Here is a 22,899-nt window from a genome sequence, read left to right as displayed (position 1 = left end):
TACCGCGAAATATGGGAGAGAGTGTCACAGAAATGATGCAGGATTTGGGCTGGAAATCGTTAAAAGAAAGTCGTGTTTCGTTCCGACGGAATCTTCTCACGAAATTCCAATCACCATCTCTCTCCTCCGAATGCGAAAATACTTTGTTGACACCGACCTACATTGGGAGGAACGATCACCACGATAAAATAAGAGAAATAAGAGCTCGTACGAAAAGATATAGGTGTTCATTCTTTCCGTGCTCTATACGAGATTGGAATAATAGAGAATTGTGAAGGTGGTTCGATGAACTCTCTGCCAGGCACTTAAATGTGGTTTGCAGAGTATGCATGTAGATGTAGTACATGATGGAAGAAAACGTTTTGTGAGACAATAGCTAAGTACAATGGACGCACTCACGCCATGTGTTGAACATTCCTTCGTTGATCAATTAACGAAACTTTTATTCAGTTCCATTTCATGGAATCATTAATAATTTTGGAAAAAATGCAGGAGGAAGGCCTAATTTTTCTGTAGCTATAACATCATTACGTCAGCAATTGCTGGTGAAGACTGTCTTGTTTCTGTCATTATCACAAAACAGGGGACAATTCGGAATATATGATACAATCAGTACAAGGAGTATTTAATGATACAGAATGGTTCTGCGAGGGAAGAAAAAGCTCCTCAAATTTTTCAAATAGCAGTTGTAAGCGGACTTCATTAAACTCTAGATGTTTAGCTGCAGAACCTTACTGAAAAGTGTGGTGATCCTTCTGGAACGCAAACGTTTTCCTGGCTGTGTGATATCTGTTGTTCAGCATAATATAATACAAATTTTGAATCCAAGACAGAGTAATTCGGAGAGCCAACTGACCGTATTCATGCAAATAGTATACTGCTGGTACTCAACGGTACTTTTCAGTTCCATTCTTTACTTTCTTAATTTGGTGTTTTTAATTATACAACAGTTACCTAAAATTTCTAATTGCTGAACACCAAAATTATGCAACATTGGAGCAGATGGTGGCCTGAATGAGAGTTTTAAATGTAGCTTTGAGGAACAAAGCTTTTGAGATAAAGATATTTTTATCAAATACCATGTTTCGCACGTCTAAACACATGCGGTGGTGTTAACTGAAAGAGAGGCTTCACTGCAGCATCCATGCTAAGAAATAAAGGTTTAGGATAAAGAATTTTTTCTTCGTACGTCTTTCCACGATGACAAAGGACATGGAACATCATATAATCGTTTCCTTTGTCAAATCTTTTCATACACTTCTTCCTTCTCTAAGAGGTTTCACTCTTATTCATCCATCCAGTTAGTTTCCAGCATATTACTTTAGCGTCAGTTTTTATTTCAGAGTTAAAACTGCACGTCCACAAAGAACTGACCCAAAATTTTCGTAGTACTACCCATTTTTACAAACTGCGTCTCCATTTTCCCTGTCGGTATATACACTGACCAACCAGAACAATATCATCATCCACCTAACAGCTGGTTCGCAGCTCCTGGCCGTGCGGTAGCGTTCTCGCTTCCCGCGCCCAGGTTCCTGGGTTCGATTCCCGGCGGGGTCAGGGATTTTCTCTGCCTCGTGATGACTGGGTGTTGTGTGATGTCCTTAGGTTAGTTAGGTTTAAGTAGTTCCAAGTTCTGGGGGACTGATGACCATAGCTGTTAAGTCCCATAGTGCTCAGAGCCATTTTGAACCAAGTAATAGCTGGTATGTCACCTTTGGCACGGATTACAGCGGCGACGCGTCGTTGCATGGAATCAATGAGGCCTTGGTAGGTCGCTCGAGGATTTTGGCACCACATCTCCATACAGAAGGCACCCAATTCACGTAAATTCCGGGAGAGGGTGCTATGGGCTCTGAGACCACGTTCAGTCACCTCCCTCATGTGTTCGATCGCGTTCAGATCTGGCGAGCTGGTGGGCAAGCACATCATTTCGAACTCTGCATTGTGTTCCTCGACTCACCCCATTAATCATCAGGTCTTGTGACATGGTACTAACCTCCCCGAAAAATGCCACTGCCGCAGGGAAACATGATCGTCATGAAGGTGTGTACGTAGTCTATAACCATGTACGATACTTCTTGGCCGTCATGGTGCCTTGCACGGGTTCCGCTATACTCATGGATGCACTCATGAATCTTCATCAGAGCATAATGGAGCCGCCACCTGCTTGTATCCGGCACGCATTGCAGGTCTAAAGGAGCTGTTCCCTGTAAGAAGATGGCTTCCCGCCTTCCTATCGGTATGATCAAAAAGGTATTGGGATCCAGCAGGCCATGCAACGCTCTGCCGCTGTTCCAATGTCCAGTTCCAATGGTCACATGCCCATTTCAGTCGCAGTTAACGATTTCGTGGTGTTAACATTGACACATAAATGGGTGGTCGGCTACGGAGGCCCAACGTTAGGATTGTTCGGTGCACTGCCTGCTCAAGTACACTTGTACTCTGGCTAGTATTAAAGTCTGGTACTAGTTCAGCCACAGTTCAGCGCACTACCCTCGTTTACCGTCTGCCCAGCCTACCACGTCCGACTTCCCTAACGAGGGGTGTCGTCCAACCCCACGACGTCTGGATGTGCCTTCACCTTAGTTTCGTCACGTGTTGAAGACACTCACCACAACATTCCTCGATCACCCGAAAAGTCGTACATTTTACGAAATGCTAGAGCCGCGCCTCCGGGCCATCATAATGTGCCATCGGTCAAACTCAGATCGCACGCCTTCCCCGTGCTACGTACGGACAACACGCTCACTGATACCATGTACACGGTACATGTATCTGACTAGCAGTCTTTCCTCGTCAGGTGTCACTGCTATCGCCTGTACAGATTTATATAGATGATAGATCGGTGGTCGCAATTTTTTGGCTGATGAGTGTAACTGGTTTCAGTGTCACTCACCCTAACCATTCCAGAAGAGTACAATCTGCTACATTTTCGTTTCTGCAGCTACAACGATATTGCCTTTTTAAATTCGCCTTTCATGTCTTGAATTATCAATTGAACACACATCTTTAAGAAATTAGGAGACTACTGGCAAACATTTTCACTGTGTTCTCACAGTAACTGGCGATCGTGGAACTGTAAATTACTTCTTGTCTCCATAGTTTCTAGACCCACCAGTTCAATGAAAATTTCTTCTCCTTGCACCAGTTTATCTTTCATCGCTCAGCTTACATTCGAACTGCTTCTTCAGACAACATTCACTCTTGTTGATGGTTAAAATATCTGTGTTTTTACCTTGTCTGTATCTTCACACTACAATGTTCCTCGGATATACATGAAAGCAGACTATACAAACACAAACATTATATCCATCAATAATGTATTCATGCGTCGACGGACTAAAAATGACGATAAAATATTTGTCTCGTGCTGTGCGAGCATGCGGGTAGATGAGTCCATGATACATCGAAGTTTGGATCGGTCTGGAAAAGCGGTTAAGGCGATCGCTCCCAGTAAACGGGAAATGTGGCCTCGAGTTCCTGTCCGGCACGAAAATTTTCATGTGACACAAATAGCTGGAGTGAAACCAAATTCGCATAATGGTAATCGATAGCATAATATTATTTCTGTTGTGTCCTCAGAGTCAACCACGCTGACATTGTTGAATAATATTTATCGCAAAAAACATTCTAAAGCCAAGTTCGCATAAGTATTTATTTATTTAAAACAACTCGTTTCGACAGATTTTCCTGTCATCTTCAGAGCTTAGATATTTCTGTTATTAAACGTCTTCATTTTAAATAGAATTTCACACCACTTTGTCATGTGGACAAAAACCAGCACATTATTACAAAAATATCTTCAGGGTCCTGAAGATGACAGCAAAGTCTGTCTAAACCAGTAGATCTAATAAATAAATGTTTATGCAATCTGGACCTTAGAATGTTTTTAGCAAGTAAAAGCTGATCGCTTATTCTCTGTTCTTAAAATTCGAAAATACAATAAAATTTTCTAGGTTTACAGCTCCGTCACTTCGCATAAAACACTTGAGCTTACGAACGATGTCTCTACCACCGTCGTCAGGAGTTAAAATAACTGAATGATATTTTTACTCAGTGATTTTAACCCTTGATGACCATTGCGTAGGCAGCTATCTAGTGTTCGAGTGTTTTATTCGAAGTAATGTGGCTTGGAAAACGAGAAGATTAAACATTAGCTCTTCTAAAGCTGTCTGTGTCTTACAGTGAAATGAAACTTGAACAAACTGAAGACGTATCCGCGCATTGTGGGGAGCTACTGGTTGGACATTAACTTATTTGCAGTGATAGGCTTTGTATGAAGTTCGTACTTTCTCAGGTTATTTCTATTGTACCCATGTCTCGACATCGCAATTCTTTCGGATAAATGAGGAGTTGTGATCCAATTTAAGTATCAAATAAAACCATTTTTCGAGAAAGGATGATATTTATTATTCATCAGATTTATACCCCATCAACATGAAACTTCTACTCTGCCTTTTTTAAGTCAATTTAGAATGTGTATTAATATGTCCCTTGTTTTCCTCCAAAAGATTGTTTTCGGAAAATTTTATGCTCATCTCTGAAATGCTTTGTATTGGTATGCATGCCATGCAGAGTGAAGCAACGAATGGCAGTTTGGGCCGGTACTGGCATTTGAAACCAGGTCTCCTGCTCACTAGGTAGATTTCTAACCACTACGCCATCCTGGCACAGTGGCTTCGCACAACTGCACGGGCTACACTACTGCGCCTCCCTCCTCGATCCAAATTCCCACCATTCATGCCTCTGCCCACTCGGTATTTCCCATAAACTCAAAAAGAATTTCAGAAGCTCTTCAACTGTGTTCGAATAGCACCTCAGTATCGAATGAAACAGAGGATTCCGCCTGAAACATACGCATAAAATCTTTCTGTTTGGTTCGATTTACTTAGGAAAAATATTTCGTCACACTAGGCTAACACTATGGCGTGCCGACAACAACGACAAATTTTAAAACTGCATTCATAACTCCATAGAAACAAAATGAAATGCCTTGTTTCTTAGGATACTTTTAGCATTCTTGACAATATATTCTTTACTATGTTTCTTTCTTTTATCCGGTTACAATTTATGATGTTCTTGAAAACAAGCAATACGGCAATACAGATTCCTCTTGCACCTCATCTACAGTGAATAGTTCGTGAAAATCTTGCATTAATTTAACATACTTTTCAGCAGAGTCATTGACAGGTCTTCACTCGTTAACTATCCTTTTAGCTTCTAAAAATGAAATGAAACTCGTTTATTTCGAAGGACATTCTTGAAAGAAACGAAGATGAGATTGCAGCAGCAGATCTACAATTAACGATATGGAACAAATAATAAATGGTTCAAATGGTTCAGAGCACTATGGGACTTAACTTCTGAGGTCATCAATCCCCTAGACTTAGAACTACTTAAACCTAATTAACCTAAGGACATCACACACATCCATGCCCGAGGCAGGATTCGAACCTGCGACCGTATCGGCCTTGCGGTTCCAGACTGTAGCGCCTAGAACCGCTCGGCCACCCGGCTGGCAATAAATGGTAAACAGAATAATATCAAACCATATAATGGCGCATCCGAAACTATTTTTCATCTGTAGATTATCTCTCTCTAAATTTGGTTTGTACGTCTACCTCATCGCGAAAGAGCGATAAGAGAGACAACTATTCTGATAGATACCACAAATGATGACTAAATTTCCATGCAGCTGCTTTCGAAAACATGGAATCTATCCTGTCTTGTAATTCCATATCTTTTAAGAATCAGACATCCAGATTAAGAGCTTTCTCAACTCGAGTGCACTGATGCCACTTTTTCACTTATACATCTATAATGAAAAGATATATATCTCTTAATGCCTTTTTATTTTCAATAAATATTTCTCGTTGTGATCTTAACAGAATAATTTTAAGCAATAATTTGCTCTTGCCATCTGTATTGTTTAACACAACGTTACACGATCGTATGATTACATTATTTTCCAAAGTTTCTTTCAAAAAATATTACACGGAGCTGCATGGTTTACAGCAGTCACTTCTCTGTCAATATTAATTTATCTAATCCAGTTTCATGAAACTCTAAGATTTGATTTATACTCACTGAAAAACTAATCCACACTCTTCCTGCCAGTGTGAAAATTACTGAATTACTGAAAATTCCTAGTATTCAAATGGTTCAAACGCCTCTAAGCACAATGGGACTTAACATCTGAGGCCATCAGTCCCCTGGACTTAGAACTGCTTAAACCTAACTAACATTAGGACATCACACACACCCATGCCCGAGGCAGGATTCGAACCTGCTACCGTAGCAGCAGCGCGGTTCCGGACTGAAGCTCCTAGTCTTCCCTCAAGCGTTGAGAAACTGTTGTTTCAGGGCTGGTTGTCACACGAAGTACTTTACACTCAAATACACTTTTTAAAATAAGTTCCTATGTGTGATGACGGCGTGGGAAATACTAATCCCTGTTGAATTTCTAATCAAGCAAGATGGATGCATCATTAAGACGACCAGTGCTTGAGGCAGGTGCGTCACTGCAGAGAATTTTTCATTTCCTTCTGCGTCCTAATATATTAACGCATTCCAGACAGCGTTCGTCCGTTATTTACTGGAACGCCAGGGAGTTCTCTATTGTCCTCAAATTTAACGAAGACTGGAGTCCTCCTTCGTTTGGTTCCCTGAAATTTAATGCTGGCAGTAGCTTACCATCCCAGTGAACAGAAAGAACTGCAAGGATAATAATCTTGGAATCCGATTTTTTTAAAATTTTTTTTAATTTTACCGCTCTCTTCTCTTCTTCTGTCTTATTCTGTGAAGAGAAGAGTTATTAATATACAGCCCTCCAGTACTGTGACGAAGTGCCTCTGGTGTGGCTTGAAGGATACATACAGAATTTCTTAGACTCAGCTGCCATCTGTAGACGGTAGCTGTTAATTTTTCAGTAATAAAATCCTTTGCACCTCACCTTACACCATTCGCCAACGATTTACTCTCAGAAGCATGTTTTAAAATCTCATCTTCACCAACGTTAACTTCATCTGAAATTGAAAATGCTTTCTTTCTTCCAAAACATTCTTTCTACCAAAGTACAATGCACTCGCGAACCACTGAGTTACCGCTTTCACTAACGGTTAATTTTACTTCCCGTATGTTAGAAAATAAAACTTGTAGCACTTGTCTGTTTGAAGATAATTTGTGTCACGTTATTTGCTGTCTCATATCTCCTATTAAAAACACACATTCGTTAGCAATGGAAATTGGATAGCGACTGGAAAATACGTGCCACACGATCGTTGACAAGTAAACAAGTGACTGCACTGCGCGTGCACGTACTCATAAACTGAGGAGGTGACGTCAGCGCGACATCTAGGAGCAAAGTGAAATATTCTGTTCCTCGTGCAAGATTGCCCTCAAGTCGGCACGGTTAACAGAACTCCGATCACAATAAAATTCTGTGCAGACATGTTTTAGAGTTATTAAAACAATATCGAAGGGTGAGCGCTCAAAAATATTGAAGTCGGAAGATAAGGAACACCCTTTTGTATATTCATCTGGAAACTTCAAATTAGTCGTGAATGGCAAATAATGACAAATAAATAATTATTTCCGACTAAAAAAATTCTTGCAGGAAAACTAGATTCAACAGTTTCATCACACGTAGAGAATAGAAATCATTATTTTGATCCCGTGCAAATAAATTTTCTTTCAGAAACATATGTCGAATACTCTTATGAATAATGTGAAAGGCCAAATGACAAAAATAGCACATGTATGATGTGGCTCCTGTAAATAGAAACAAGTGTTGTCAAACTATTTACTTACCATTCTCTAAGACTCAAATACTCTACATCTGCAATAAATCACTAGGTTTTATGTCCGTAAATCGGAACAGCGCTACACAAGTTATTTGCACGGTCCATAAGGAATTTTTTTTTATCCCGCTTTGTACTCATCAATGCATATTACTAACATATTTCAACAATGCTGCAGATGGGCACTTGTATACCGACATCTGAGATCTTCGCTTTCGGATTCAATGATCGACTAAGTCATTTGAGCTGTAAGTTACATCCTCGCATACCTTCGATGTCAATAAAATTTCACACTTCAGGTGTATCTCATTGATTTCTTTACCTTCTTAACTGTTTCAGTGTTTCCTGTTATTTGTAACGTCTTAAATATCTAGTAATGCGGCGCTGGTTGTGAATAAGAAGAGCAAACAGTAACCTCAGACGAAATATGCTCGTAGCGTAGAAGCATTCCAACGGCAATGTACTGCCTCAGTTACGTAAATTTTACATTATATATAACTGAATTAAACAGTTGGAGTGTGGCAGCGTTAAACACAAAACATGTAGCAATTAGTTTCATTGTGATTATGGTACAGTAGACTAGATTTTGTTATATGGAAGAATATTACAATTTTGTTTCATTGAGCCAAGTTTTATTCATCTTCAGCGTCTGAGTCCTGTCTCGTTTAGACCAATTTTAATAATCTCCTTCTTAGGTTGCTGCAGTATGTTGCCATTTCTATGGGTGTTTCACTAGTCAAGGTTTCCTCAATAGCTCCGTATCTCTAAGGAGCGATCAAAAGATTTCCGTTTGAGTTCGTTGCTGCAGCCTGCGTAAAACGTAGGGCGTTTCCGGTGCCAGTGTGTGAGCACCGACATTATGGCAGGGAGTAGTGTGGCAATCATATCTTTCCGATGTGCGTGCAGTAAATGCGGAAAGTGAAATGTGGCGACCTTATTACAAAATGCGTCCAGTCGTGATCAACGTGCTATTATTCTTTTCTTGGCGACAGAAGGACAAACACCGGTAGACATCCATAGGAGAATGAAGAATGTGTATAGAGCAGCATGTATGTCAAAGGCCACCGTTGTATGAAACTGAGGCAAGTGGGGCTGTTGCTTCATGGTAGCCCACTAGCCATAATGCAGAAGTCGTAACGTAGAAGTTACAACACCTCACGTGTGAGACACAAGAGCACCTGCTCTGTAGACCTGATCTCTGCCGTCGCGATTATCACGCCTTCGGTCCGTTAGACCTTGGAGAGTCGACGATTTCTGTCGGATGAGGGTGTGCAAAATGCAGTTACGGACTTCTTGACGCTGCAGGAAAAGGTATTTCAGGAAATGGGACTATGCAACCGGTTGTGTCGGAGGGATGATTGCCTCAATTCCTACGGTGATTTTGCCTGGTCTGCATACCGAGTATGGATTCTACGTTCTTCTAACGGAAACTTATTTAGCGCTCCTATAACAAAACACTGAAATAGAGTTGCGAAGCATAGTAGCTGCAAGGAGCGATAGTAGCTACATGTATATCTACATTTGTGCTACGCAAGTCACCTCATGGTGCGTAGCGAAGGGTACTTAGTGTAATCTGTCACTTCCTCCCTCCCCATTCCTATCGCAAATGACGCGTAGGAAGGAGGACTATTGGTAAACCCGTACGAATTCGAATCTCACAAACTTCACCAACTTAGATCTTGTCTCGTAATATGCGTAGTAGGAAGCAATATACCTATAGAAGCTTCAAGGAAAGACGTTTATCGAAATATTAACAGTAAACCACATCGCGATCCACAACGCGTCTCTTGAAGCCAACGTAGTTAGGTGAGAATCTTTTGCGCTTCGAAGCGTACTAAGCGAACCTGTGAAGAAACATGTGCTCTCCTTTTGATCTCTATTTCAGTAATTCTTCCTATCTGGTGAAGATCCTAAAGGTTCGCGAAAGGCCCACGTATCAGTGGATGGTGTGGTAAGTAAATTCCTTTGTGGGTGGACTCTACTTCTACGAATACTTTTTGCCCTCGTGCAGTTTTAAATCGATCTGTAGTTAACATGCCGACCGCAGTGGCCGTACGGTTCTAGGCGCTGCAGTCTGGATCCGAGAGACCGCTACGGTCGCAGATTGGAATCCTTCCTCGGGCATGGCTGTGTATGATGTCCTCAAGTTAGTTAGGTTTAATTAGTTCTAAGTTCTAGGCAACTGATGACCTCAGAAGTTAAGTCGCATAGTGCCCAGAGCCATTTGAACCATTTTTTTGTAGTTAACATCGTGAGAGTGTCGATTCCGCAGCATGTGGTAAATTCAGCCACACGATCACTGTGCATGCGGTCTACCAACTGTTATTAGAGCAGATCCACGCTAAACGGACGAGAAAACCGGGACTTGGAGTTGGCCATACGATAGTACATATTATTGGGACTTTTCACCAGTATGCCTATCCACGTTAAATACTGATAATGTGAGATTGATAATTTAGAACATCAACGAGCCACAAGTAAAATATTTTTTTAAATGTAACCATTATAGGGTTCTGATTTATTTCATGAGCCATCTCGAGATGGATTTGAAATAATAAATCCGAGATGGTAATGGTTCGATTTAAATAAACTTCTTAAAACAGTTGTGGCTCGTTTCCATTTTAAATTATAATCCTCGTAATTGTACTACACGTAACCGCCCGGATTGCAGTGCCTGCTAGAGCTCCAATGGATCGAACCCTCCAGCTGGATTAACGACGAGTGTCGGCGTGCAGATAAGCCTGGGTGTGGTTTTAAGGACGCCACTATCACTTGATTAGCACTACACGCAGACAGCTGGTACACCCCTTCCGGACGACGGGTGAGGGCCAGGGAACGGAGTGGCGACAGGGCCTCAAGACACACCCTTAAACTAACCCTGCGAAATCCGTTACTGAAGAAATAACCACGCCTACCCTGTGCCGATGTGGGACAAAGCAGCAAGAAAAATAAGAAGTTAATTGTACTTCAGCCGCGGTACTGGAAAAGTCTACTTTCGACAACACAGAATTATCTTAATGCCTCGCTCCGACGTATTTTACCCACTGCGTTGTGCACAATTATTCTGTTAGAGGCGTCAGTTAGCTTGTTAACGATATCGACGACACATAGAGATCACTGAAGCACAGCAGTTGTGTTAAGAATTCCTCCTAGTTCGTATGCTGCAAGCGCGGTCACATGACGCTTCTCTTACTCACGTTCGCCTTTACTTGTTGTTTTCATAAGCTGAATTCTACGCTAAGCAAGTTGTTTTCAACATTCTTCGGGTCTTTCCAAACTTCCTTAGTTCCGACAAGCAGTCTTAGGGTTGACCGCCTCATCCAATCCATTTGTGTACCTATTCAGATACTGTCTTCCAAGTAACTTGCCTTTTTTTACTAATGTATGTGGGAAGTAAATCCGCAGTAGTTTCATTCTGTTATGCTTGTGTTACTTCCGGTAACGCAATTAGGTGGCGAAGGAAAAGTTGCAAGAAGTCACTTCTCTGACAGACTTGAGGTTCATTTAATGCGTTATATGAAAAGTTAAAATGGTTTTCAAGGGCGAGAAGCACGTGTAACAATGCCACAATTGCTTCTCCGTTTCTTGTCGCTGTAGGTTATTACAGCCTCTGCCCGTCTAGCGATGAAATGGTTGCGCAAAACATCACAGATGCCCTCTGCCCTTTCTCTGCCAGGTTATGACAGCAAGTGATGTCAGTACGGCATCCTCCTTCAGCTGAAAGCTTGAGTACTAACTAGCCTGTTTATAGTGTGAATAACGCGCGGCATTCATTGCCGATTGCGTATCAACAAAGTAACATAATATTTCCAGATTTTCTCAAAATTCAATATATTTAACGTAGTTTCCTGCGAAATTGTGACTGCCCATGGAAATTATTGGTGTGTGGTCACAAGCCGAGGTGAATAATGATGTTTTATTCTTATTTCACCTGTGAACTGATTGATGAATGGTTTTTTATTTTATTTGTATCCTTCCGCCTCTTCTGCACCACTTGATGTTGTTCCAAGTTATGGGTGCGAAGATAATGTCTCATTTATCTCTTTTACTGGTAGCTATCACGAGTAAATGTCGCCTTGTTTGTCATACTATTGTTAATCTATTGACGGTTTTGCTCAAGTTAACTATTCTGCGCATTATCGACGCAATGAAATTGTCTTTCATAGCTGGCAAAAGTTCTTCAACTTACGACGTTATAACATACCCTCTGTTCCTATGGCTTTATGCTCTTTTATTAATAAGTATTATTCAGGGACAAATATTTCCTTTTAACAAAATGTGCTAATTGAAAGAAAGGCATGTACTTTACCCACGTACTACTGTCTGGAGTGCCACATGCTCCGTTCACATTAGTGTCTAAGTGTTATCCGTTGCACTTCCTTGTAAAACATACGAGTGTTACAGACATAGCGCATAGGAATCCGATTATAGCTAAATTCCGTTAGGAATCATAAACATGGAAGATTAATGAGAACTGGAACCCTCGGCTTTTATAAAGCGATAATTGGTGTAACTTTTCTGGTTAAGTAGTTAACTTTCAAGTTAACTGTGGGAAACTTAAGTCTTTGTGACAAGTCTGAGATCTTCTTTTATAGTATTACCTGTATATTATATTTGGTCATTTACATTATTAGTGCGACTTCTGAATATTAATTTAAAGATAAACTGCGTGAAATATTTTCTGTAACTTGATTTCCTTTGTTCCCAAATGCTTTGTCCTGCGACAAACTTTATGCCAGGTGTGACAAACATTTTTAAATTTAGCCAAATGTAGCAAAAACTAGAGCAATGTGAGTCATGCGTTCGTATTTTCATTTCCTTGGAAACTGTTAATTTGTATTGAAGAAAATTTCTCTTGCACTTATTCATCGTATGTATGTCACCAGCCTCATTTGTTAAATCGAATTTTCAGCCCGAAGGTTATTTTTATGGGGCCGAATTAGTAAGATGTTACTTAAATCAAATGGCGAAACATCTTATTAATCATGTGGTGAATACCAAGGAAGCTGCTTGCTGCAGGACACAATACAGCAGCGCTTCATTTTTTTAGTTTTTTATGTGTGTTAAACGGGCTACGAATATGATTACGTATTTGTGCTAATCTGTTCGCTTACCCCACAAAACTGCTAGTATGTCTCAGATATGGTTATTACATAATAATGGAAAAGATGGCATAGGCGTCCCAGTACAAACGTTATTCTGTGTCAGCTCTTGGATCAATGATAGTAAATTAATTCCGCACCGAGGCAAAATTTTATCTTCTGTACACTGTTGGTGGGCATTATTGTTTAATGTGTAGGTGGGTAACTTGTATTCCGGTGTGCATGCGTATTCAACATTAGTCAGAGTTGCTTTGCTTGTTCAAAAAGCCAAAGCAATTCTCAGCTTAAAATAACGCGCTTGAACCTAATACATGTGATCAAGGAAGAGATGTTCGGTTCAGACGGAATTCAGAGAGATACGGAGAAACCAAAATGAAATTAGAAGCTTGTTTTGATAAACAAGACACATGGATTGAGATAATAGCTACATCAGGCATCTCAGAAATGCAACTGGGTGCTCAGAAAGCATGCGCTAGAACTGTAACCTTCAGTGTTTTCGTTAACAGCTTACTCAGAAATGAGTTTTTGTTTATTCACTATTAGCAGCAGTCCGTATACATCTTTTTTATCTACTTATCACTCCATTACTAAAACTAGATTGTCTGAAAAATTTCACCTCTAGATTTAGGGGAGCAAAAAAAAAAAAAAAAAAAATTAAAAAAAATCAGGATATCGTTCTTTCAAAGGTAAGTAAGTACTACAAGCCTTATAAATTACCAAGCCACAGGAGAAAAGCGCAGGTGGTTCCTGTATGTAAGAAGGGTAAAAGAAAGTGCCGCCAAAATTACAAAGCGTTTTCATATCATCGATTTGCAGCAGAGTTCTTTAGCATATTCTCGAGTATAATAAAATACCTAGAGAAAGAAAAGCTTCTGCAGACACATCAACACGGGTTTAAAACGTATCGCTTCTGATTTTCCCACATGATATCTTGCCACCTGTGGATGTAGAGCAACAGGCAAGTTCCATATTCCTAGATTTGCCGAAGGCGTATGACACGGTACCCCATCTCAGGCCATTAGTGAAGGTACAAGCATACGGAATAGGTTTCCAGATAGGTGAGTGGCTCGAAGACATCTTAGGTAATAGAACTCAGTTGGTCCTGAGTGTTCATCAGAGACAATTGTATCGTAGCAGTGCCTCAGGAAAGAGTTATAAGATCGCTTGCATTCTCTCAGTACATAAATGTTTTTTCGGATAGGGTGAGCAGCAATCTCTGTGAGTTTTGCGATAATGCTGTGGTGTACGGGGAGATCTTGTCCTTGAGTGACTGTAGGAGGATACGAAATGACAGAGAGAAAGTTCTAGTTTACATCTGAATGTGAAGTTTTCTGTAAATATAGAGAAGTGTACGTTAAATTAGATGGGTAGATAATGATCCCATATTGTACGAAAACAGCATTACTATTGTGCTGTTCTATACAACCAGGTCTGTTAAATATGTAGGCGTAGCGTTGCAAACCGATGTGAAATGGAGCGAGCACGTAAATACGGTAGCAGGGAAGGCGAATGATCAACTTTGGTCAGTTGGGAGAGTTTTAAGAAACTGTGGTTCATCTTTGGAGGAGACCTGGTATACTGCATAACACTAATGCGACGCAGTCTTGAGTTCTGCTCCATTGTTTGGGATCCCCTCCAGCTTGTATTAAAGGAAGATATCGATGCAGTGCTGAGGCGGGCTGCTAGATTCGTTAACCAGCTTGTTAACCATACTGTATAGCATTAGTGCGACGCATTTTTCTATTCTTCACCAAACACTTGGTGTAAACATAGGCAAGCTGAATTTTCTGGCAACCGGCATGAATTCACGCATAAATATTCTCTTCCTGTGGCAGTAATAGAGGCAATCAAACCTATTTACAGAGATTTGGCAAATCCTGAACTACTAAAGAAGTGTTTACATGGGAAGACACAAAATGTGAATGAGTCCTTCAATAATCTCGTGTGGTGCCATGTGCCTAAAAATGTATTTGTTGGCCTTATGACTCTAACGTTAGCAGCGCCTGATGCTGTAATAACTTCTATGTTAGGAACTATGAAAGACTAAACGTTCTGGAGAAGTTAGGAGTAAGATTTGGACAGAACACAGCTAAAGGGCTGCGGTCACTGGATGAGATTCGTGTACGTGAAGCAGAGTTAGCTGCTCAGCTAATGATAAAAGAACCAAGAAAGAAAAGGAGGAGGCAAGCACTGGGCTGTTGTGATACTGAAGAAGACACGGACAATGGGCCAGGGCAATTCTAGTGCATAAAAGACGCAGAAATTTAAGTCTGTATAAGAATTTGTAAAAAAATAGTTTTAAACCTCAATATCTCTGAACTACATTTTTTTGCAATAAATGACCCGTTTTCTAAAAAAGTTCTGATTGTAGAGACATGAAATTTTCACAGCATGCCAAGTGTAAGATTCAACACATATGGAACTAGAATAATTAAAATAGCCTCAGTTGTTTTGTTTTTATGTTCATTTATTTAGTATGCCAAGTGTGAGAATCAACGCTTTTTTTTTTTAATTGTCATCAGTGTACTTACTGGTTTGATACGACCCGCCACGAATTCCTTTCCTGTGCTAAACTCTTCATCTCAGAGTAGCACTTGCAACCTACGTCCTCAATTATTTGCTTGACGTATTCCAATCTCTGTCTTCCTCTACAGTTTTTGCCCTGTACAGCTCCCTCTAGTACCATGGAAGTCATTCCCTCATGTCTTAGCAGATGTCCTATCATCCTGTCCCTTCTCCTTATCAGTGTTTTCCACATATTCCTTTCCTCTCCGATTCTGCGTGGAACCTCCTCATTCCTTACCTTAATAGTCCACCAAATTTTCAACATTCGTCTATAGCACCACATCTGAAATGCTTCGATTCTCTTCTGTTCCGGTTTTCCCACAGTCCATGTTTCACTACCATACATTGCTGTACTCCAGATGTACATCCTCAGAAATTTCTTCTTCAAATTAAGGCCGGTATTTGATATTAGTGGACTTCTCTTGGCCAGAAATGCCTTTTTTGCCATAACGAGTCTGCTTTTGATGTCCTCCTTGCTCCGTCCGTCATTGGTTATTTTACTGCCTAGGTAGCAGAATTCCTTAACTTCATTGACTTCGTGACCATCAATCCTGATGTTAAATTTTCTCGCTGTTCTCATTTCTACTACTTCTCATTACCTTCGTCTTTCTCCGATTTACTCTCAAACCATACTGTGTACTCATTCTGTTCAGAAGATCATTTAATTCTTCTTCACTTTCACTCAGGATAGCAATGTCATCAGCGAATCGTATCATTGATATCGTTTCACCTTCTATTTTCATTCCACTCCTAAACCTTTCTTTTATTTCCATCATTGCTTCCTCGATGTACAGATTGAAGAGTAGGGGCGAAAGGCTACAGCCTTGTCTTACACCCTTCTTAATACGAGCACTTCGTTCTTGATCGTCCACTCTTATTATTCCCTCTTGGTTGTTGTACATATTGTATATGACTCTATGACTCTCTCTCCCTGTAGCTTACCCCTACTTTTTTCAGAATCTCGAACAGCTTGCACAATTTTATATTGTCGAACGCTTTTTCCAGGTCAACAAATCCTATGAAAGTGTCTTGATTTTTCTTTAGCCTTGCTACCATTATTAGCCGTAACGTCAGAATTGCCTCTCTCGTTCCTTTACTTTTCCTAAAGCCGAACTGATCGTCACGTAGCGCATTCTCAATTTTCTTTTCCATTCTTCTATATATTATCCTTGTAAGCAGCTTCGATGCATGAGCTGTTAAGCTGATTGTGCGATAATTCTCGCACTTGTCAGCTCTTCAACACATTTGGAACTAGAATAATTAAAATAGCCTCAGTTGTTTCGTTTTTATGTTCATTTATTTACAAAATTCTGTCAAAAAATGGAGTGTTTTTAAAAAAAAGGTAATATGCCTCACAATACAACTTTAGTAATAATTCTAAGTCAGTGTATCAGAAAGGTGCAACGAATAATTATAGAAAATTGTAAGTTGGTGTCTTAAAAAGTTACCAAGATAATGGGTCACAAAGTTAACAGTGGCGGCATAGGACATAGAAAGTCCCCTTATTCTGAGGCGGGTTGCTAGATTTGTTACCGGAAAGTTCGACCAACGCGTGAGTATTAAAGAGTTGCTTTATGAATGCAAATGGGAGAATACCTAGAGGAAAGGCAACGTTCTTTTCGCGGAAGACTGTAAAGAAAATTTAGAGAAGCGGTGAGAGAAATGAAGGCTCTTATGCAGATATCTAGACGACCGTTTTTATCTGCGCTCTGTTTGCTAGTGCAACTGGGATGGAAATGACTTGTAATGGTACAAGATTCCCTCTGTCACAGACTATACGGTGACTTGCAGGTTATATATGTACACGAAGATGTAATTATTTAACATGTCACAACGCTACTTACGTTCAGTGAGATATTACGCCTCTCACTAGGAGATACTAATTTGTGGAGGAAGCGCCATTCAGGCGAGAAATATTCTATATCAGTCATTTATACTCAATGACGAACACTTCACATATACTTACGTTTCTTTCCTTTTATTTAAGGAAAATTGGTATGTCGTTACAGCTTCTCTCAGCTACCGGATCCGACAACAAGAAGATAGCATTGTGTATACATTGAAAGCATGTATTGACTAGCAACTTAGTTGAAGGTTTTAGTAGGGCAAAACGATAACTTCTGAGTGCTTGAAATCAGTGTATGTGATTCACTGTAGCTTTCAAGATGCCCTGCAACTCCACCGCATTGACACATTGTTCGTTTAACTAAGGAAATAGCGGTGACGGATGTACTATTCATTAAGCGCAATAAGTTCCCCAACCTAGGTATCGTTTTTGAATATCTGTCCATTGCTGACATTATTTGCTCAAAGACATCTTTTCAGACAGTTCAGCAGTAAACACTGGTTTTCCAGAGACCACCTTTACGTTGTGCCAGCTACAGCAGTTATCAAGGGGATCGGTATGGGCAGAACTGCTGCACTTCGATAACACCACCAGGAAGTTTCATTATTTGTGCACGAATTTATTTTTTGTCCTCATTTGTTTTCTCTTGGTGCTGAAAGTTCCCAAAAGAGGCAGAATCCTCCACACCGTCGCATTTCCCTCATCGGTCTCATGCGGGTAAATGCAAGACGCCACAAGCATGGGACGTGCTTTTCAGACTGCCGGAGGGATTCAACGGTTTTTCCTTCGTTGGCGCCCATGCTGCTCGGGCGGGCGAGTTTTCTTCCGCATCTTCGGTAGCCGACGGCCCGCAGATTGGCCTGTCTGTCATAGGGAGCGGTGCGCTCCATCACCTTTCGATCCTCACCACTCTGTGAGAGGAGCCTGCCTAGTTCATCAGCAGCAGCGAGCAACGCAACTTCTTTTGGAACGAAACAATGATTAAAGTACTGCTCATTATTTACTATTTACGCAAGACATGCCGTAAGATGCTTTTATTGCTAGAGAAATTATTCGTTTCATGGTTCTGTACTTAGCTTTCCTCTAGCAGCTTAGATAAAATTTGTTCTACAAAGCTTTTATACATCACAGATTGTCACGCCGTTAGGGATTTAATTACGAAATAAATTTGTGTGATTGTTTTTAGTACGGATATACTGAAATTAATGTTAGATTATTTTCCAAATTTCCGAATATTTTGTATGTGGAAAAGGCGAGTACCTAGTGGAAAAAAATCCCTGTTTAATTTTTTATGTTAACATTCGTAACGTTTTATGCTGCAGTCATCCACCTGCGCCAGATACAACTATAGCATTTGTTCATTGTGAAAAATCCACTTTTACTGCTAAAAAAACTCTGGCACTTTTCTTGATGTATAATGAACGAAAATTTTACCCCACGTTACCTAATGGCCAATCCAGTTACAGCATGTATATCCTTTATTCAGCAAAGGCGAGAAACTACAATAATAGAAATGACAGCTTGGTAGGTAGAGAGCTACACATCTCGAAATGTCCCTAAAAGCCTTGAAATCCTTACACTTACTTTTTACTATAGTACGTTTTAACTGGATATGCTGCTAATGATATTAATCAATTCTAGACTACAAACAGTGTGAAAGTTGCCTTTAGGATCTCTTGATAGAAAATTTTCAATCGCGTTTACTGGCGACTACGGCACACACACAACTCAATACAATGTAGGTAGAGAAAGAAGGACTAACTGATCGCTTAGCGGTTGAAGTATATTGTAGTTTTTGGTGTGTGGGTTACGGCGCGAATAAGATGATTTGAAACGTGTTATGAAATTCCCTTTATTCTAAATTTCTCTCATATCCTGAGGTCTTGGAGACCCTATAGTAGAGCATATTTTAGCGCCCATTCGAATATTACATGGTCACAGATAAATTTACGGTGTAGTTACACACATACACGTACAAACACACACACACACACGGAACGAGAGAGGGAGGGGGGGCGAATATAATCATTTATTGGTGGATGTTCTGATCTAAAAAAGAATTCGACTGTGGAAAGTGTGGAAAGTGTTTGAAATCCTCCGCAAGTAATAATACATGACTAATACATAAAACTCTCAACAACTACGAGGATGACATGTGTGGAAAACGAGAGACAAATATTTGGATTAATAACAGCGAATGTCGGGGATGAATAGTTTAGTCTTTACTTTTCAAACTGCATAGCGAAGAATTAACGACAGAATTAGACCAAATCTTTAAATATCAGTTTAAAATTTAGCATATAATCGTTTCATTCGTAAAAGGAAATGAAAATGGCTCTGGAGACTTGGGCTGAGAGCAAACTAATACGAACAAAAGTATTGCGGAGTAACGGAAATAAAAGTAGCAACAAACTTAACATCAAAATAGGGTACCATGTTGCAGACGAAATTGAAATATTTTGATAGTCTGGAAGATACATAATGCACGACCGCTGTAAACTGAATGTTATGGTTACATGACAAGCAGTCGGCTGTATTTTTGCGTCATCATTCTTCTGACTGACTTGATGGTGCCCGCCACGACTTCCTCTCCTCTGCATTAATGTTTCAACTCAGAGCACAGCTTGCAACTAATTACCTCAGTTATATTTTGGTTGAATTCCAACCTCTTTCTTCCCGTACACTTTTTCCCTCTAAAACCCCTTCTAGTATCAGGGAGATTATTCCTTAACATCTTAACACATGTCACATCACTCTGTCACGTGTTGTTGTCAGTGTTTTCGTTGTGTTCCTTTCTCCCCCGATTCTGCCGAGAATCTCCTCATTACTTATCTTCTCGATCCAATTAATTTTTAACGTTATTCTCTAATAGTACATATCAAACACGAATTCTCTTCTGTTCCGGTTTCCCCTCGACCATTATTCGCAGCAGTACAATGCTCTACCCCAAATGCATATTCCCAGGAATTACTTCCTCGAGCTACGGCCAGTGTTTAATAGCTGCAGACTTTACTTGGCCAGGGTAGCCATCTTTCCCTGTGATAGTCTGCTTTTTATGTCCTCCTTTCTTTACCCGTGATTAGCTATTTTGCTCCTAACATGGCTTCCTTAACTTCATCTGCTTCATGTTCACCAATTTTGATGATACGTTTCTCGCTATTCTCTTTTTCTGCTTTTTCTCGTTACTTCGTCTTTTTCTGGGTTACTCTAAACCCATACACTGTACTCACTAGGCTGTTCATTCCAATTAACAGCTCTTGTAATTGTTCTTCACTTTCCCTGAGGATAGCAAGTCATCAGCGAATCATATTTTTCATATACATTCGCCTTTAATTTTAATTCAACACTTAGACCTTTTTTTCCGCAAGTCGACTGCATAGTGAAAATGAAATACCTAATTGCCAAATTCTAGGTTGGCTGTCGTCAGACCCTGTGTCGGTGAGACGAACACTGAAGCAATAGAAATTCAAAACTGAGCTTCCAACCGGGGGTACAGATATTACACGATGTCGCCCATTTCCTACCAAGGCGTTTTGTACAAATCAGATGTCATTTAAAAATTGGCAGACATTATGTTTAGCTGTAAAATGTCAGCAGTACGCACTCGAGCAGTTTATCACGTAGTTTTAGCAGCAGTCTTAAATTGTTTGATGATAACGCTGTTATCTGCACTACAAGATTTCCCGAAGATGATTGCCAGAAACCTGTGAAGGATTCTAAAGTAATTCCACTTGTTGCACGGAATATCAGTCGCGGTTCAACGAAGTTAATCACGAGATTATTAGCATTAATAAAATAATAGTTCCAGAATGCAGGACTAGTGCAAAGCTTCTGGTGCTTTCATCAGCAATTATTTGTTTCTTTGAAATTATTCTGTGGAGTGAGTCGATAGAAGATGACCATTGCGATAATTTTTAGGAGAAAAGATATGTCTACGTTACATATTTCAAAGTTGATCAGTTTCCATCTATTTTGCTCTTGAGATGAATTGTGCACACATTGAGAGCTGATCTGGTTACCAAACCTTTGTACATCTTGTGGTTAACCCTGTTTCAGCTAATCTCAGATTCTCTTAAAAACATCTCAAATTCGTTTGTTCTGATTTGGTATACTTCAGATGCTATCTGCCGGTACAGGTTTTGACTCTCGACTAGTTTGGGTACTTGCAGCGCTTTGCCAAAATAATTCTTTCAAGCACAGTGAGTATCTGAATCAGTCAAAATCACATACCTTCTATGTAGCTTTTATCCCATACACTTGAACCAATACCTCAATCGTTTTCGTCGCGTTATTTCGCAAAATGTAACAAGAATTTGATGTTACTGAACCACGACAAGGGTCTTGGGCTTGTTACATTGCACTGGCCGTTGCTTATGTATCTTTTGCGGTTCAGTCTGATTGACGTTGCTTTGGGCCTGACGTGTTTCTTCATGAAAAAGCGCATACGCTCACTGAAACAGACTTCACTGCTTAGAGATCATTCTGTTTAAGGAAATGGAACACATATTTTCATTTATAACTTGCGTTAGCGACGCTATTTTATTGTTGTTCCTTATTTCCCTGTTTGTGTTCCATTCTCTATCGTTACAGGATCACTGTGTATTCCGAGGTATGTATCTAGAACAATCAACTTACACTAATCTAAAAAGATATTTCTAGGTCATAGTTTCTCAAATGGCCTGGTGGCTTCCTACCCCTTATCGTGTCTAGGGATCATGAGTACGTAACTACACCATCACATGCACTGTATAAAGTGTTTTGAAATTTCTATTTTTCGAGTACCTCGTCTGCTTTCCCCTCTATTGCTCCACCAAGGCTCGAATTAAGCATTCCTTAATGGTGCAGCAAATATCCCTCTGACTTGTACTATTGTGTCGTACACAACGTTAAGAAGAGGTGGGTTACAGTCGACCCCAAATGGCCTTAATGACCTTATCTTGGACTTCATATTCTGCAACACTTTTGTACAATGATGGAAAGTCGGTAGAAATTAAATTACCTTGTTCAGAATGAGACGGTTTGTTTGGTAACATTTGGCTTTCGGCAATATGTTGCACGTTAACCAATCTATTAAGATTATCACCAAACAAATCTTCTGTGCCCTTAACGTGCACAACCTTAACCCTAAATGCCTGTATTCGGATAACCAATGTTGCTATTTGCCTCGTCTTACAAGGCCTCCTCGGGATCTCGATCAACGCCTGGTTATCAGTCTCGAGCTGAAAGGTCGTATGTTCAGTATAATAACGAATCATTTCTATGGCGGAAAGAACAGCCAGAGATTCCTGCTCGTAACCGGAATATTTCCTCTCCACATTATATAATCCTCTGCATGAATATGCAACTGGTCACATAACTTGATCTCCTTCGTACAATAAGGTAGATCCTACGCCAGACATTCATGTGCACATCTGTACAATGAATACTTTTATTAAAATTCTACAACGCTAAAACTAGAGCAGAAATCAATGCTTCTTGCATTGCCTGGAAGGAAGCTTATTGAGATGAACGTCATTCAAACTTCTGTCCTTTTCCCCTAAGGTGATTTAGCGGTGCAGTGTTTTGGGCAAATTTGGAAACAAATTTC

This window comes from Schistocerca serialis, chromosome 2 (genome assembly GCF_023864345.2).
Source record: "Schistocerca serialis cubense isolate TAMUIC-IGC-003099 chromosome 2, iqSchSeri2.2, whole genome shotgun sequence".
Classification (NCBI taxonomy): domain Eukaryota; kingdom Metazoa; phylum Arthropoda; class Insecta; order Orthoptera; family Acrididae; genus Schistocerca; species Schistocerca serialis.
This window is presented reverse-complemented; position numbering follows the sequence as displayed.